Here is a 16,904-nt window from a genome sequence, read left to right on the forward strand (position 1 = left end):
TATCTCAAAACCAGGCAGCTTTCAGTTCTCTGTATTCCTGTTTTATTTTCTGCTTCACAAGTTACGATCCATAAAGGTACCTTTGAGAGAGCTATTTTTCAGGCAGTCTTTACATACTGGTGGCTTGGCAGTTCTCCTCTCAACTGTTCAATTTTCCCTGGTCTTATACTCCCAAAGCATCGGCTTTTAAGATTGTCAATATAATAAATTTAAACTTGATTGGAATTTGGTATTTTTCGGGGTATAATTTAAGCTGATTGGTTTAATTCAAATCTGCTTGTCGCTTCCAGGCAACCCAACTAATCCTGCTTTCGACTAAGTCTTACATTGTTACCTTATTAAGAACATTTGGTGCTGTGTTAGGTAGTTCTGCTCGCTTCTAACTCTCTTAAAGGTACAGTACACCCACATTGTTCATACCACCACACATTAGGCTACTTAATAAGAGAAGAGTCCATGGTGTTGGAAGTATTATGTTCGCATGGATAATTGATTAGCTAACTAACAGAAGACAGTGTGTTGGGATATGGGAGGCATTTTCAAGATGGCAACCTGCAACTAGCGAAGTACCACAGGGATCAATGCAGGGACCAAGATTATTTAGAGTATACAGTAAGGACTTGGATGAGGAAGGTGAATCTGCTATAGCCAAGTTTGAAAATGACAAAAAAGTAGAAAGGAACTTGTGCAAAATCTTCACAAGAATTTGGACAGGTTAAGCAAGTAGGCAAAAACTTGACAGTTAAAATATAATTTGGAAAAATGTGAGTTTCTGTACTTTGGCAGGAAGAATAGAATGGAATGAATGCACAAGGCGAGAGATCAAAAGAACTTAGAAGTCCTTATCCATGAATCACAAAAAGCCGGCATTCAAGTTTAATGGGTAATAGACATAGCAAATGTTATATTATTCTTCACTTCCAGGGAATGGAGTACAAGAAATAAAAATGTTTTGCTAAAACTATACAAGGCACTAGTCATACGACACCTGAAATACTGTGAACAGTTTTAGGCCCCTTATCTAAGGGGAGGTATATTGGCATTGGAGAGAATCTAGAGAAAGTTTATACCAGGCATGGAGGGCCTATTTTATGCGGAGAGGTTGACGCAGAAAGATTGTCTTGGGATTGCACGTATAAAACAGATGATTAGGGATTTGAGTGAATCTGTGGGAATTCTTTACTGCAGAGGGCTGTCGAAGTTGTATCAGTAAGTATATTGAAGGCTAAGAGACAGATTTTATCTCTAACGGAATGAAGAGTTATTCAGGAAAGGCAGGAAACTTGAATTCAGGATTATCTGGTCAGTTATAATCTCATTAGCTGGGCTGCATGTCTTCTCCTCCAAGATCTTATGCTCTCAAGTATAAGCATGAAAAGAAATTCATTTTTTAACTCAGATGCCTTTGAGTCTTTCAACTAATTACTTTCCAATATGAGTACCTCACAACTGGGGATTCCTGTCAAGCAAGTGCCTCTTTCAATTCTTGTGCAGTGACTTAATGTCAGAAAATATCTTTCAGAGGTCCCTCTAATACTGGACCACAGCTTCTTCAAGCACCAGACATAAGCTACCTTTTTCAAAATAACTCACTGTTTCTTTGAGACATTACATATCTAAAACCCCAAACCAAACAAAGGCCTCCCTTTCGTCAATCCCAGTGGCAATGCAGCATAATTTAGATATCTCAGATACAAATTAACATGTGACTTTGAACTTTTCCTTTAATGTAAAAAGTAAAAGCATACTTTAAGGTCTTTTCTTTTGACCACTTGCTTTCAAACTCTCTTCTGATCTAGCAAAATGTTAAAAATAACAAACCTCTAATGGAAACAATGTCAATCTGACTGGAGTCACTGGTTCCAATAAAAAACTAAGAGATAACCACTTGTTATTGTTTTCACACTTTAAATTTTAAAAATGGATCAGCCTTTGAAATGTAGTCAGCTTCAGGCTATTTGCCAGATTGTCAAATTAGGTGCTTTCATTCCTACCTTACATTCAACAAGAGTTAAATCTCAAAATTAAGAATCATTTCCTTAAAAGACAGAATTATGCATTTACAATAGTGGGGTCAGAATTTCTAATTTTGTTTCCTGTTACAAAGAGTATTTTGGAGTGAGCCATTAACTCATTATTGACTTTCAGCGGAATTTTACTCATGTCAAGGTCCTGGGAGTGGTCATCCACAATAAGCTTTCTTGGACTCACGTGGACACACTGGTTACAACGGCCCAACAATGTCTATTCTTCCTCAGGCAGCTGAGGAAATGCGGCATGACAGCAAACACACTTGCCAACTTTTATAGGTGCACCACAGAGAGCATTCTGTCTGGATGTATCACAACCAGGTATGGCAACTATACCATTCAAGATCAGAGACAGTTACAGAGAGTGGCGAACCCGGCCCGGACAATCACAGAGGCCGACCTCCCATCCAAAGAATCCATCTATCTGGCCCACTTTCAAAAAAAGACAGCTAGCATTCTCAAAGATCCATCCCACCCTGGCAATGTTTTTCTACAACCTCTACCATCAGGGAGAAGGTACAGAAGCCTGAACACAAGCACCAGCCGATTTCGTAACCGTTTCTACCCTACTGTTGTTAGAATACTGAATAGACTCTCAAACTCTTAACATTCGCCTGTACTTGTGTTTTTTTTTTGTTTTTGCAGCTGTTTATCTATTATTTACTTATCTATGCTACTTAACTGTGATCTGCCTGTATTGCTCACAGGACAAAGCTTTTCACTGTGCTTCGGTACACATGACAATAAATTCAATTCAATTCAATTCAATTCAACTCATGATTGTTTAAGCTTGTTTTAAAACCCGGTAAAACTGCACAACTTAAAAATGGCACTGGTTTTAATGCTGGCCTTCAATTAGATAGGGGAATGCACTAGGACACTATCCAATTTCAAGTTGATACCATAAAGGCCTCATTCCAGATTAACAAAGCCAAGATATTCTTTATTAATTTTGGAAGTAGAAATTTCTTCATGCCTGTGCTCCAAGAAAAGTAGGTGGATGTATTGACACACTGATTGAATACAGAATATAGAATATAAAGCTACACCTACCGCTGGCAAGATACAAAGACAAAAGGGATATCAATCATTAGCTAGTTGAGTGAGGTAGAAGCCTAATCAAAACAAAGAGAAACTCACCTGAATCTAACTAGGTTCAAATAAATTATCCAAACCTTAACAAGTCTGTTAACTGGGCTAGTTTTGCATTTTTTATTATTCTCTTGGTTTTCAAGGATAAATCTATGGTCAGCTGAACCAAAACTAGTTTTGATTACATTTGTTACTCTGGGTGTTCATTAACCTTGATACTACAACATGACCCCATCTACCAGGCCTGCTGTCAAGGAAAGGCCGCCAGCATTCTCAAAGATCCATCCCACCCTGGCAATGTTTTTCTACAACCTCTACCATCGGGGAGAAGGTACAGAAGTCTGAACACACGCATCAGCCGATTTCGTAACAGTTTCTAACCTACCGTTGTTGCAGTACTGAATGGACTCAAATTTGGGAATCTTGGGAAAAATTCATAAATCAGTGCCATTTGATAATGAGGCAGTATGGACACATTCCCACAAAAAAGGTGCTTAGACTTCTTATAGGAACAACCATCACCATTGTATAAAAATTATAAGCAAACGGGACAAGAACATATAATATGGCCCTAAGGGCAGGTATTAAGTATATTACAAAGCTATAAAGTAACCCATATATAGATAATCTATCATTTCCAATAAGGTCACTATCAACAGGTGATTGATCCTGTTTTTAAAAAAAACTTTAAAACCCCATTATCCAGTAGTTTTAACGAACATACATCAAATTAAGTGCAAAATGTTCATGTGGGAAATAGAAGGCATTTGCACAGTTCACACTCATGTACTGAGTTATTGCTTTATTAAAAATAATGGCACTTTAAAAGACAAAAGGAAGTCTAGATGCAGTGAAGTGAGAGTTAATTCTGTCAATTTTATGTCACAGAGGTGAAGGCAAACATGTTTTAGGGAAAGATTACTCACAGGTGACATGCAGGTTTAACATTTTAGTAACACATCAGAACATTGAAACTGATGTATTTCATGGTAAATGAGCAAAACGTTACAGACTGTAGGTTTAATAAAATCAATGTGCTGCAAATTAGAACATTATAACAATAAGTGCATTATGTAGCAGCAAATTACTACAGATGTTGGGATCTGTTCTAAAGACAAAAAATGCTGGCGATCACAACAGGTCAGGCAGCATCCATAGAGAGAGAGCAAGCTAATGTTTCGAATCCAGATGACTCTTTGTTAGATCTCGACTCTAAATGTTAGTTTGCTCTCTCTCCATGGATGGTGTCTGACCTGCTGTGATCACCATCATTTTGTGTTTTCAAAAATGCACAATGACATTCTTACTTTTGAGAAATCAAGTTTGGCACTGTCAAGTGTGTTTTAATACAGCAATTTAGTTTCCATCTTAAATGGAAACTTTGTTAGCACACAAGCAAAAGTACCTTTTATTCACAGAATTCTGTATAGTTGAACAGCTGACTTAGTACTCTAATAGTAAAATTTTTCAGTAAACTTCTCCCTCTAGAAAGGAGTAGCATGCGCAATTATCAGAATGCTGATCTTACACAACACAGCCCAGTCTCAAGCTGCTCTTTCTACTTCATGCAGTCAAAAAAAACAATAGAGTACAAGCAGTTAACACCTTGAGAAATATTAAGCATGTACTGCAAGCAAGTCTTTCTATCTTAATTTCCAGCAAATAACTAGTACATCCCATTATCAATATTTATTTTATTAGTCGCTTTGATAATTCTCCTGACAGTTTGACTAAATTGCCACTGTTTTACCTCTGTCATTGTAGACATGCAATTGGGAACAGTCGCTTCACTGCTGGTGACACAAATCAACAAACCTCTAGCCAAACTTAATCCAAAGGAATTCTGATCTATGTTTAGATAGATTTTTAAATATTTTCTTCAAACATCAAATGTCTTACGGGTTAAAATCAACCAAGAATGCAATTGCAATTTCACCCTTTTTTTTGGTTTAGTAAACCTTCCACAAAGTCCTATACAACCCACAACTGCTAATTTACTTAATCACAGAAACCCTACAAAGCAGAAGCAAGCTATTCGGGCCATCGAATCTGCACCAACCCTCTGAAGGGCATCCTACTCAGACCCAGCAACAAAATTAGTAGCTGAATAAGCAGTTTGTATACAATTATGTTTAAACAAAAAAAAAATCCATTAACTTTATTTAAATGCTACAATTTCATTTAATTCTATTTTGTTTAAATGTCACAATCCATTTAATTTTTAATAAGCTGAACTGTGACTTCTAATCATGTGGCATTGGTAGCATCTATGAAAAAGTGCAAACTGCTGTACATGTAACAATAAAATCTAAATGTCGTACACCACTGCATTTCATAACAGTACTTTCTATACACTTGAAAGTTTGCAATTTTAAAGTTGTAGCTACAATTGATATTCAGCTGTCAAATATACACAATATGTGCTTGTAGTTGTAGAGACAGCTAAACTGGTAATGTTGGCTGTCATTATTGTAATATTGACAGAAATTCTGGCATGTTCTCACATACTATTTAATGCAGAAATCAAAAATTTGTTGTCAGTGATTCTTCCCTCTTTCACAGACTGTAGCCTTTAAATACTGCAGATGGCAATCAATTTAGTTAACACGAACATTCACATTATTTTTTTCATATGATCCAGCTTGTATAACATATTCCAGCTTGTTTTATACAAACTGATGTTTCACAGAGGTTCAACTCTAGATCAATCAGGTTCGAATGCTTATGCGCCTGGCATGGTTCTCTGTAGCAGAGTGTGGTTAGATACAAATGATTCTTTAATCTCAACTCATTTATCGAGCCACAGAGATGTACAGCATGGAAATTGATCCTTCGGTCCAACTCGTCCACACCGATTAGATATCCCAACCTAATCTCGTCCCATTTGCCAGCACTTGGTCCATTTCCCTTGCATACCCATCCAGATGCCTTTTAAATGTTGCAAATGTACCAGCCTCCACTACCTCCTTGGCAGCCCATTCCATACATGCTCCACCCTCTACGTGAAAAAAGTTGCCCCTCTCACCCTAAAACTATGCCCTCTAGTTCTGGACTCCCCCACCCCAGGGAAAGACTTTGCCTATTTACCCTATCCATGTCCCTCATGATTTTATAAACCTCTATAAAGTCACCTCTCAGCCTCCAATGCTCCAGGGAAAACAGCCCCAGCCTGATAGCTCAAATCCTCCAATCCTGGCAACATCCTTGTAAATCTTTTCTGAACCCTTTCAAGTTCAACAACTTCAGTTTCTTCATAAGTTTCTGCACCTGGTTCTTGGGATAGGGCTTCAGGGCCAAGCCAGTGGCAATATTTTCTGGATGATCAATCCATTAGATTGATGTCAGATGCCCAATAGCTAACACCAGACCCAAAATAAAATCCAAGCTTTGGAAATTGATGGATTTTCGCGGACAACTTTTCTTAGATGTCAGAAGTAAACACCACAACTTCACCATTGACCACAGTGTGCAGGCATAGGTTTAATTCATACCAAATTGGAATCTTAGTAAAATATGCTAACATTTGAAAATCCATCTGAATCCATCTATCTGATGCCATTTGGCATGAAAAGACAGAAAGTGGCAAAATGCAAAGAACACGAAGTTGTTAATAAACTTTGAGATTTTCATTTTAAAAAGACCATGCTTGTAACAGTGTCTGACAGCCTGAAGGATCTTAGTATTAAGATCTTAGTTTCAATTAACTTCCTCACAATGCCTTTACCAACTTACCACTACTTGTTTTACAGTGCTGAGCAATATGCTGTGTTACTGTTCCATCTTGGAAATTAACATAATCAGACAAATATAACTGGGAATCTATTTGCAACAATCATTAACTGGACTTCCTAGGAAGGATTCAAGAAAGCCAGCAGTAAAACAGAGAGGGGAGAATACATCCTTACTGTCAGATAGAAAGTATAATTATATTTTGATAGTTCATGGAAGCTTTTAAACCTTCTTCCTCCATACTCACCACATCCCACCCAGATTTTCCAATCATAATTACTTCCCCAATTCCAAATAAAGGCCAAAATTTCATCTGTTTTCTAATTCTTTGTATTATCTGCATTATAACTGGTGCTCAAGCCCCAATCCTGTGGCACTGCACTAATTACAGCCTCTCAATCCATAATTCACCAGCACTATATACCTTCCTCAAGCAGAAATTAATGACACCCAGGTGGTTAGAATAGACAAGCCATTTACATCAGAGAACATCACTGTCAAGTCACTCTCATTGTCAAGTTATCCTCACCCAATGTCCATGCACATTCAAGTTGATAGAAATATAGCAGAAAAGACCAATTTTGCGATAAATGCCAAAACAAAGTACATTGGACTACTCTTTAGAACTGGAAAAGAAACTTGTATTGCATTAATCATCTTCTATTTGTTACTATAATTGGATTAACAATTTCGAAATGGTGCCCCAGACATAGAAACACCTCGGACTGTAAGTTGTCAATCAATTTCAAACTACATGGAATCCAGCCAAGACAACATTTATAACAACATAACACTGCCAATTTTTTGTTGGTTTCACTGCAATTCCTTCCACTCTTTGAGCTCCCTCCTGATTGCCAGGTATCATCCCCCAAGGGGGCCACAGCTGAACTTGTCCGGTGTTTTATTCCAATTTGGCCAGTTACCAAATAGAAACAAGAAAAAATGATTATAAATTCTTGCTGTTAAATTAGAACTTCTATATCCTTGGCCTCACCAGTGCTCCATGCCCACTTTCGGACAGCACAAAATTCTCCTGCTTCTCTATATAGTTAGCAGGGAGGCAGTGATGTGGTGGTACTATTACTACTCTAGTAATCCAGAACCTCAGGTTAATTTAAAAAAACTATGGCACAAGGAATTGAAAATGAGCAAAATAGCAACTGTATATCCACTATCAATAGTCAGAAAGACTCACTTGGGTCACTAATGCTCTTTACAGAAAGAATCTGTTGTTATTTTCTGATCTGGTCTACATATGATTTCAAACCCACAGCAATGCGGTTAACTTTCAACTACCTTTTGAAATGGCCAGGCACACCACTCAGTTTCAGGACATAAATGTTGGCCTAGCCAGCAACATCCCATATCCCTTGAACAAGTAATAACGACCACTAGGACAATAGTATTTGAAGCAGTTCATTTTCTTTACCAACTTGAAATCAAATTAGGTGAAACACAAACTCAATGATTGTGAAAACAAATAATTTGTTTGGTTGAATCAAAGTTTGTTTTAAAAAGTAAGAAAGTTTTAAAAATTAATCATTCGTACCTCACATAAACAGGAGCAGCAGTGATCCATTCAGCCCACTGAATCTATTTCACCTTTCTATATGACCTGCAGATAACAAGTGTTTTACTTTAAAGAAGACCACTATGTTTGACAGAAGTGAACATGCCCAAGATCTTTTGTTTTTGTTGCAGAGGTAGATTTCCAACATGCACAATATTTTGCTGCTTTAACTGGTCACAGTGGTTAGTGCTGAGAGGAAGATGACAAGCATTACAAAGGCATAAGAGCAGGTTTTGACAGGCAGCTCTAGTTTTAAAATGTAGACATAGCTGAATTTCAGAGGTTCAAGGTAATACCTCATCACCACCACCTCAATAGCAATTAGAAATGGGCAATCAACAATGGTCTCACCAGCAAACTCTAGGTGTTGAATGCAGAGGGAATTGAAACCTAGCTACTGCAACAAGCCTTATAACCAGAACATAAAGGAATTCACCAATGGTTAAAGATACATTTTATAATGTATTTATATTCATTGCTTGGAACTTTATCCATTACATCGTTCTAATTTTGTCAAGCTCCTGTACTTGTTTACAAATCACATGGCCTTGCTGTCATTTTTGTCAAAACAAAGCTATGTTAAGAGCTATAATGCATCCTAAGGCATGCAGTATCTGCTGTAAATTCCACCTGCATAATGTCAGAAGTTACCCTAATTGATTTTTTCAGTCCTCTCTAACAATAATCTTCACAATGTAATTAGAACAGTAGCAGTGGCTGTCATTAAAAATCTACATAAAAATAAACAGGCATCCAATTCTTTAGAACCGATGATCATTTAATATTTTTCATGAAAATTGCAACTCAACCAAGAACTTTTTGTTCCCCTACAACTAGAGAAAGCATTTACACTGTCCATATCAGATTGTGTGAATTTCCAGCAGTGATGCATACTATACCATGATAGCCTGACTCTCTAAAAAGATAATTTGGCTTTGAAATCCTCAGCTGCCTGGAATATTTCACATCTAAGGTACAATATTTAAGTTGGCAATTTGATGCATTTTTAAGATCATAAAGCTTTCTGACTATAAACTGTTTGAAATACAAATTTCCTCAGCTGAGAACAAAACATGCTAATAAAGGTCAACCAGCACATACATCTTTGACATGAGTGTTAATGATTGTGTTAAAGAACCCTGAATTGCCAAATTTCCACAATGCATCGTTACTTGGGTGGCACGGTGGCTGGCACTGCTGTCGTACAGCGCCGCGGACCCGGGTTCCATTCCAGCCTCGGGTGACTGTGTGAAGTTTGCACATTCTCCCAGTGTCTGCATGGGTTTCCTCTGGGTGTTCCGGTTTCCTCTCACAGTCCAAAGATGTGCAGGTTCGGTGAACTGGCCATGCTGAATTGCCAATAGTGTTCAGAGATGTGTAGGATAGGTGCATTAGTCAGGGGTAAATGTAGGGTAGGAGGAATAAGTATGGGTGGGTTACTCTTTGGAGGGTCAGTGTAGACTTGTTGGGCCGAATGGCCTGTTTCCACACTATAGAGATTATATGATTCTAAGAAGATTCTACTCAGAGGGGCAATGCAGTTACTGCAGACAAGTTGTAGTGAACAAATAAAAACAGATCCACTGCACTCAGGACACTACAAAAAGCCTACGTCACATCCTCCTAACATCAATGACAGCCCAAATCTTTAGTGATATTTCATAAATCATCCAAAATGAATCTCTTGTAAGCTGATCTCCACACAATCAAATATGAAGGAACCCAATTCTCTCAACGCCCATGGCTCAATTACTTTGTCCAGTTAATAACGAATTTATACTGATAAAGAAGATTACAGACTAAATCCCAGGATCTGCAGTGAACTTTCTGTTTATGGGAGGGTAAACAGGTAGGTTCCTATTCCTGTTCCAGTGAGATTTTCATGGAAGCCCATGGATTTGGACAGTGGCTAAATATGACGATCATGGGCAAATGCAAGGCCCAGCAATTAACAAGCTGGTTGATGAGGTATAAGAACTCCTTCAGTAAAGTGCCAGAAGGAACAAAAGTGCCCGCAGAACTTCTCTATAACAGAATTCCTTCAAGAGATATAGACAGAAATTCTGCAGAGAAAAATAAAAGTTTATGCAAAATAGCTCTACAAATCTCCCCTAGGTTTGATAAACATTAGATTCAGATTCTGGCTCATTAATAATGGTAGACAGCTAATTTTAATCTTCACAAACTTATTTCCCAACACAAAAATAGTGCATCATGGAGTAGTTGCTGTAGCAAGGTATCATAGCATGACTGGTGCTTAGTTAGGATTCATATTCTTAGTACAGAAGACATGAATAGATAAATAGACAAAGTCTTTTCCCTGAGGTGGGGGAGTCCAGACCTACAAGGCATAGGTTTAGGATGAGAAGGGAAAGATATAAAAGAGACCTAAGGGGTAACTTTTTCATGCAGAGGGTGGTACACATATGGAATGAGCTGCCAGAGGAAGTGGTGGAGGCGAGTACAATTGCAACATTTAAAAGGCATCTGGATGGGTATATGAATAGGATGGGTTTGGAGGGATATGGGCCGGATGTTGGCAAGTGGGACTAGATTAGGTTGGCATGGATGAGTTGTACCGAAGGACCGGTTTCAGTGCAGTACATGTCTGTGAGTCTATGACAAATCTCAACTGCCAAGTTAGCATATTCACATCTCAGTTTGGAATGTGACCTTCCAGACCAGAGTAATAGAACATAGAACAGTATAGCACAGAACAGGCCCTTCAGCCCACGATGTTGTGCCACCATTGATCCTCATGTAAGGTAAACCTAATATACGAACCCTCAAATTTCTGTGACCACATGCATGTCCAGCAGTCTCTTAAATATCCCCAATGACCTCGCTTCCACAACTGCTGCTGGCAGCGCATTCCATGCTCCCACAACTCTCTGTGTAAAGAACCCGCCTCTGACATCCCATCTATACTTTCTGCCAAACAGCTTAAAACTATGACCCCACGTGTTAACAATTTCTGCCCTTGGAAAAAGCTTCTGGCTATCAACTCTATCTATGCCTCGCATTATCTTGTATACCTCAATCAGGTCCCCTCTCTTCCTTCTTTTTTCCAATGAAAAAAATCCGAGCTCAGTCAACCTCTCTTCGTAAAATAAGCCCTCCATTCCAGGCAGCATCCTGGTAAACCTCCTCTGAATCCTCTCCAAAGCATCCACATCTTTCCTATAATAGGGTGATCAGAACTGGACACAGTATTCCAAGTGCGGCCTAACCAAAGTTTTATAGAGCTGCAACAAGATCTCACGGTTCTTGAACTCAATCCCCCTGTTAATGAAAGCCAAAACACCATATACTTTCTGAACAACCCTGTCCACCTGGGTGGCAATTTAAAGGGATCTATGCACCTGCACACCAAGATCCCACTGTTCCTCCACACTGCTAAGAATCCTGTCTTTAATCCTGTACTCAACTTTCAAATGCATCACTTCGCATTTATCCAGGTTGAACTCCATCTGCCACTTCTCAGCCCATCTCTGCATCCTGTCAACAGTCCTCTATACTGTCAACGACACCTCCAACCTTTGTGTCGTCTGCAAACTTGCTAACCCCAAACTTGCTAACCCATCCTTCAATCTCCTCATCCAAGTCATTAATAAAAATTACAAAGAGTAAAAGCCCAAGAAAAGAGCCCTGTGGAACACCACTCACCACTGACTTCCAGGCAGAATACTTTCCTTCCACTACCACTACCACTCACTGTCTTCTGTCGACTAGCCAATTCTGTATCCAGACAGCTAAATTTCCCTGTATCCCTTTCCTCTTGACCTTCTGAACGAGCCTACCATGGGGAACCTTATCAAATGCCTTGCTGAAGTCCATATACACCACACCCACCGCTCGACCCTCATCAACTTGTCTAGTCACATCCTCAAAGAACTCAATAAGATTTGTGGGGCATGACCTGCCCCTCACAAAGCCATGCTGACTGTATTTAATCAAGCCATGCTCTTCCAGATGGTCATAAATCCTATCCCTCAGAATCCTTTCTAACACCTTGCAGACGAGAGACTGACTGGTCTGTAATTGCTGGAGATTTCCCTATTTCCTTTCTTGAAGAGAGGAATTACATTTGCCTCCCTCCAGTCCTCAGGTACGACTGGTGGAGAGCGAGGATGCAAAGATTTTCGCAAGCGGCGAAGCAATCACATTTCTCACTTCCCAAAGCAGCCGAGGACAAATCTGGTCTGGCGACTTGTCAATTTTAATGTTTGTCAAAATTTTCAGCACATCAGCTTCCTCAATCTCTATCCGTTCCAGCATGCTTACCTGCTCCTCAATGGTTTCATTCACTACAAGGTCCTTTTCTTTAGTAAAAGGTCCTTTTCTTTAGTAATGGTGGCATTACATTTTGTACAGGGTTGTACTTAAGGCATGACTACTTCAGGGGAGTGCAGAAGACAGCCAACACACTTAAAGCCACATTCCACACAAAACCACCCACAAGATAGAAGCAGAAACCACTGAGCAGAAAATTATAATGTTGTTTATCACTATTATGTGAATTGAATTTAGAAGTGCAAGTCCAGATAATTCTTAAGACGTCAACACATGCATGTGAACCAGTTGGACATTTAGCACTGGATAGTTCATCTAGCTGGAGTTACCTCAACCAGAAAGTGAGGCAGTGTTCTAACAATTTCATAGGATTCACTTTAAAACCAAGATAATTATTTGTGACTTTATGGTTGCTGAAAATTTGTGTACATGTAGTGATAAATTGTGTAAAAGTGCTCCACAGATTAAAATGCTGCAATATATTTGACAATTACAAATTGAACTTGATGGTGCCACTCAAATTATCTTTTCTTTTTACCCTATACCAGTTTGATAGCTTATACTAAAAATAGCATGAAGATGTAAATGAGAAACTCTGACTTTTGGCCAGTGCGCTACCTGTTGAACTATTTTTTCAAACTAAACTTTGTTCTAGAGAGATGCAATTTTTATAATCCAGTCTACATCTACTGACAATTACACTATTTATAGCACATCTCCACTTAAGAAATTTAAAATCAAGATTACATGGGAATAATGGGAATTGTGCTCTGCAATATTTCCTGAAATTACTTGATCCATTGCTAAGTTACAAATTAGGATTGGAAATTAGAAGAAAGTTATGATGGTATTTTAAAGATCAGTGCAAGTTGGGAATCGAACTGAACGCCATGGAGTTCAAAAACACAGCAACATTGCACAGGGAGGCACTGATTGAAGATACAGCATCACATTCCTCTTGAATAGCTGTGTCTATCATGGAAGTTGTGCAGCCAAAGAAAACTATTAAATATTTATCACACAGTTCTAAAAAGTCATAATGGAAGAAAGAGAAAGCAAAGTAATGACTTTGATTTTTCGTTCCCAACAGGGAGACATTCATCCATAATACAGTCTGTAACAGAACTATAAGTTACAGGTACCCAGCCTATTGATACCAAGAAGGGGGTTTGGATTCTTGTTACTTTGCCTATGAAATTAAAACCCATTCCAATGCTGTATTCTCGCCTTCACTCATCCTTGGGTCTGCTCCCCTCCTTCTCGCACCACTGCTCACCACTTTCAGTCCCAATGATATCAAAGAGCCAGGTGATGGAGAATATAAGCAGATTCTGGAGTACCCCAAGTGAAGAGTCAGAATTGAAAGTAGAAGAAAGAAAACATTTAAAACTATGAAAAATACTTACCTGTCACTGAGCTGAAGCCAGATCTCAAAGGGCATTATTTCAAACTGCCAGTAATTTTCCAATTGAGCTTCAAAAGAACACTTTTAAGAATCATAATTCAAATGTGCATTTTATGACCACCCAGCTCAGTTAAGCATGCTGTGTTCCATTAGGTAATTGTATTTATGTTAGGTCTTATGTCCTTCAATATCTGATATTATAACACTTTTTTTGCAGCCTAGGAAGGAATCAGCTATTATATTAACAATATTCTCCCATTCAGAAATGGTGTTTTATCATATGTTTATTATACAATATGCTTTTTCAACTGGCTTCAGTTCAATTCTGTCACAACGCAAACTCAAATAGTGTAGATGGGTCAGTTTTTTGTTCAACGTGTGCAGGATGGTTTCCTGACAAAGTACGTAGACAGGCCAACAAGGGGCATGCTATAGTGTATTTGGTACTGGGGAATGAACCCGGTCAGGTGTTAGTTTGGAGGTAGGTGAGCACTTTGGTGATAGTGACCACAATTCAGTTATGTTTACAATAGCAACGGGCAGGGATATGTATATACCGCAGGGAAAGAGGTATAACTGGGGGAAAGGCAATTATGATGCAATTAGGCAAGATTTAGGATGCATAGGATGGGGAAGAAAACTGCAGAGGATGGACACACTTGAAATGTGGAGCTCACTAAAGGAACAGCTACTGCGGGTCCTTAATAAGTCTACACCTATCAGGCAGGGAGGTGGTTGTCGAGAGAGGGAGCCATGAGGGGCATGGAAAGGGTGGACATCCAAGATCTTTTTTTCCTTGGATGGCGGAGTGGGCAAAGCAGAAGGGCATAAGTTTAAGGTGAGCGGGGAGAGATTTATGATCTGTTTTGGCGCTGTATGACTTTGAGAGTGGGATTATTTACCCGTGTTTCCAAATGTATTCCTAATCACATTATTCCTTTCCAGGTGATTATAAATCCTCTCTTTTATAACTTTTTCCAATACCTTACCCACAACCGAAGTAAGGCTCACTGGCCTATAATTACCGCGGCTGTCCCGACTCCCCCTTCTTAAACAAGGACACAATATTTGCTATCCTCTAGTCTTCTAAAGAAGTCAAAGTTCTTGTCAAGAGGAAGAAGGCAGCTTATGTGAAGATGAGGCGTGAAGGCTCAGACAGGAGGCTGGAGAGTTATAAGTTAGCCAGAAAAGATCTAAAGAGAGGGCTAAGGAAAGCCAAGAGGGGACATGAGAAGTTGTTGGTGGACAGGATCAAGGAAAACCCTAAGACCTTCTATAGGTACATCAGGAATAAAAGAATGACTAGAGTAAGATTAGGGCCAATCAAAGATAGTACTGGAAAGTTGTGAGTGGAATCTGAGGACATAAGGGAAGTGCATAATGCATATTTTTGTCAGTGTTCACATTGGAAAAGGGCAATGTTAGTGAGAATATGAAGATAAAGGCTACAAGACCAAATGGGTTAGAGGAGAAAGTGAGGTCTGCAGACGCTGGAGATCAAAGCTGAAACTTTATTGCTGGAACAGCACAACAGGTCAGGCAGCATCTAGGGAACAGAAGATTCGACGTTTCGGGCACACGCCCTTCTTCAGGAATGGGTTAGAGGTTGACAAAGAGGTGGTTTTAGCAATTTTGGAAAATCTAGAAATACATAAGACACCTGGGCCAGATGGGATTTATCGTTGGATTTTCTGGGAAGCCAGTGAGGAGACTGCAGAGCCTTTGGCTTCAATCTATTTGTCACCATTGTCGACAGGAGTGGTGCCAGAAGACTAGAGGATAGCAAATGTTGTGTCCTTGTTTAAGAAGGGGGAGTCGGGACAGCCGCGGTAATTATAGGCCGGTGAGCCTTACTTCAGTTGTGGGTAAGGTGTTGGAAAAAGTTATAAAAGAGAGAGGATTTATAATCATCTGGCAAGGAATAATGTGATTAGGAATACATTTGGAAACACGGGTAAATAATCCCACTCTCAGTCATACAGCACCAAAACAGATCATAAATCTCTCCCCTCTCACCTTAAACCTATGCCCTTCTGCTTTGCCCACTCCGCCATCCTAGGAAAAAAAGACCTTGGCTACTCATCCTATCCATGCCCCTCATGATTTTATAAACCTTTATAAGGTCACCCCTCAGACTCCAACGCTCCAGGTCTGGCAGCATCTGTGGAGAGAAAATATGTGACCTTCTCCAGAAGATGATGCTATTTAAATAGAGAGATTTTAGATAGTGAGAGTTTTGCAGAACTCTGAAGGACAGTATAATTTGGCTGCCCTGGTAAATGAATCAAAGAGTAAGCGTGCAGGTGCAGCAAGTGATCTGGAAGGCAAATCGAATGTTGTTACTTATTGCACAGAGTTTTGAACATAATAAAAAAACTGAAAGAACTGCTGATACTGTAAATCAGAAACAAAAAGCAGAAACTGCTGAAAAAGCTCAGCTGGTCTGGCAGCATTTATGGAGAGAAAGCAGAGTTAACATTTCGGGATGAAACGAGCGTGTAGTGCTGGAAAAGCACAGCAGGTTAGGCAGCATCCAAGGAGTAGGAGAATCGTCAATTCAGTCTTAAGCACTTCATCGGGGGGGCAGAGAATGCAATATGTTGATGAAGATGGGGGAGAAGGTGATAGGTTGGAGAGGAGGGTGGAGAGGATAGATGGGAAAAATGGGACGAATGACAGTTCTGAGGAAGGGTCACCTGACCTGAAACATTAATTCTGATTTCTCTCAGAGGGTGCCAGACCTGCTTAGCTTTTCCTACAATATGTATTTTTTTGTATCAGATTG

At 39.3% G+C, this 16,904-nt stretch overlaps 1 protein-coding gene across 10 annotated transcripts in view; it reads right to left on the minus strand.

Moving 5' to 3' along the window:
• Positions 1-16,904, minus strand: part of fbrsl1 (fibrosin-like 1) — a 1,010,193-nt gene that overhangs the window by 851,575 nt on the left and 141,714 nt on the right. The window lies entirely within an intron of this gene.

The sequence above is a fragment of the Chiloscyllium plagiosum genome, chromosome 25 (assembly GCF_004010195.1).
Source record: "Chiloscyllium plagiosum isolate BGI_BamShark_2017 chromosome 25, ASM401019v2, whole genome shotgun sequence".
NCBI classification, from domain to species: Eukaryota; Metazoa; Chordata; class Chondrichthyes; order Orectolobiformes; family Hemiscylliidae; genus Chiloscyllium; species Chiloscyllium plagiosum.